This window comes from Camelus bactrianus, chromosome 3 (assembly GCF_048773025.1).
Source record: "Camelus bactrianus isolate YW-2024 breed Bactrian camel chromosome 3, ASM4877302v1, whole genome shotgun sequence".
Taxonomy (NCBI): Eukaryota; Metazoa; Chordata; class Mammalia; order Artiodactyla; family Camelidae; genus Camelus; species Camelus bactrianus.
In genome coordinates this window covers 49,792,350-49,794,943 of record NC_133541.1, presented here as the reverse complement: position 1 = coordinate 49,794,943, position 2,594 = coordinate 49,792,350, and the positions used below count along the sequence as shown (strand labels likewise).

The window sequence follows — 2,594 nt, the reverse complement described above, 5'->3', positions numbered from 1 at the left end:
ATGATCGCTATTAATGTTGGTAAAATACTATTGTTATTTCTTGAGTAATCATTCATTTAGGTAAAAACCTGAAAGTGGCAGGAGGCCTCTTAATGATAATAAACAGTGAGAATAAATCTAGCAGTTAAGGGTGTTTATTTCATAAATTAGGAGAGTGATAGTGCTGTGGTGGATGGATTGTATATAAATAATATAAATGTAGTAAGTGTTATTATGATACAAGCATAGGATTATCATAGTTGGATTGTGAATGACAATAGCTGTTACTCAACCTATGTGACCAGTTGATGAGTGAGCTATGGTTTTTTCATAGTTGGGTGTGGCTGAGTCTTCTTCATCCTCCTAGTATGATTGATAAAATAGCTATAATTAATAACATGTTTCGGTTAAAGAATGATGAAATTTGATATAAAACTGATAGTGGTACAAGTTTCTGTCATGCTAATAAAATCAGGACAGATGTTAGTGGAGATTCAGGCACTCAAAAATGGAATGGAGAAAGTCCAAGTTTTATGACTAGGGCTATTATGATAATGGATGCTGTTGGAGTAAACATTTTGGTAATTATTGGCCAGAATATATTAGATTAACAATAATAGCTGTTTTAAGAAGTACAGATGTGGTGGCTTGTGTCAAAAAACATTTAGTGGATGCTTCTTTGGCTTGCAGGTTGAATTTTCTATTAAAATTAGAATAATAGCGAGTATGTTTATTTCAAAGCCACTTCAGGTTATTAATCAGTGTGACCTTATTGTAACAGTTATAGTTCCTAAAATGATAGTAAGATGATACTAATAAATCCCCTTATTGTTACTATGGGAAGGATATAAACCAGCATTTTCAGGGTGTGAGCCTGATAGCTTATTTTGCTGACCTTACTATAGAATATGGTGTAATATGGTAGCATAGAAAGCTTTGAATTCTTAGGGGTAGATTCAATTCCTATAATACTAGAAATAGGAGGATTTAAACCTCCATAATTTACTCTATCGAAGTAACTCTTTTGTCAGACATGTTTCTTACGTTTGGTGAGATACTTGATATCATGTTGGGTAATGATACAAGTCGTTTTCAAAGAGCTAGTGTTAGTAGTAGGAAATTTTTTTGTAGATGTATAAGCTGGTCATATTGGAACTGTCGATAGGATGAATTCACAGGAATAAATGGTTAGGAAAAGGGTTTTGACAATATAATTGAGTATAGTTCTGGTAAGTAAGGGTTGTGAAATGCTCCTAGCAATAGAACTGTTGTTAAAAAAAAAAAAAAAGAAACACTTACTGTAATGATGTTAGCATATTCAGCGAGGAAGAACAGGGCAAATGGGCCTGCTGCATGTTTTTCAGTGCTTCAACACTGAAGCCTGAAAAACAAGTTCTGATTCTCCTTCTGTCAGGTTGAATGGAGCTTGGTTAGTTTCTGCTAGGATTGAAATAAATCATATTATGGCCCATGGCCAAGATGGAAAAATTAGTTATATTCTTGAGACTATTTAATGTTGAGGGTGTAAATGATCCATTAATTAATAGGACTTAGAATGATTGCTAGTGTTACTTAATATGAAACTATTTGTGCTACTGCTCATAGGAACCCAATCAATTTTTGAATTTTGAATCTAAATTTTGAATGAGGTTCATCCTGACCAGACAATAGAATACACAGCTAGGCTTGAGACAGCTAATGTAGTCTGCGTAGGTTTATGTTGATTAATGGGTATGGCATGGGTAATGGAATTCATATTTTTAGGGCCAAAATAAGGGCTAGGATTGATGCAATAATACAGATATTGATGGTGTTAACGGTCATAATGGTACTTTAATAAATAGGTGGACAGCATTGGCAATGTGTTGGAGCAGGCCATGAGGTCCAACAATGTCTGATCCTTTATGGAGTTGTATATAGCCCAGTACCTTTCATTGGCTTAGTATAAGGAATTATTACAGCAATTGGAATGAGATTAATTAATGAAAGAAGGTTAATTGTATTAACCAAACTGTTAAGGAGAGGAGTTAAACCTCTGACTATAAACGTGTAAGTTGTATGCCAAGTACCAGGCTCTGCCACCCTAACAAACCCTGTTTAAAGGCACTTTTGTAAAGTAGGTCTTATTTCTCTTGTACTTTCATTCTGGTAGAAATATGAAATGTATTGAAAGCAATCTGGATTACTCTGGTCTGAACTCAGATCACATAGGACTTTAATTGTTGAACAAACAAACCATTAATAGTGGTTACACCTTTGGGATGTTCTGATCTAATGAGGTTATAAAGCCTGTTTGTGTGAACTCTAGAATAGGATCGTGCTGTTCTACCTAGGATAACTTGTTCTGCTGATCAAGTTATAGGATCATTAAGTGATCAAATATTTTGACTAGTTGTCTAGGTTTTAATCACGTGTTTTATTCTTTGAGGTTACCCCAACCAAAATTTTAGTCCACTTAAAGTTTTGTTATCCCTTGGTTTTGTTAATTTTGGGTTATTGGGAGTTTTGTTTTTGTTTTTGTTTTTTTACTAAATTAAATCTCCGTAGGTTCTCGTCTTACCCTGTCATTACCGCCTCTTCACAGGAAGGTCAGTTTCTCTAATTAAGAGAGAATG

At 34.3% G+C, this 2,594-nt stretch overlaps 1 pseudogene; it reads right to left on the bottom strand.

Moving 5' to 3' along the window:
- Window positions 1–985: 985 nt before the first annotated feature.
- LOC141575245 (NADH-ubiquinone oxidoreductase chain 1-like) lies at window positions 986–1,937 on the bottom strand (annotated as a pseudogene).
- Between the last annotated feature and the right edge of the window lie 657 nt (window positions 1,938–2,594).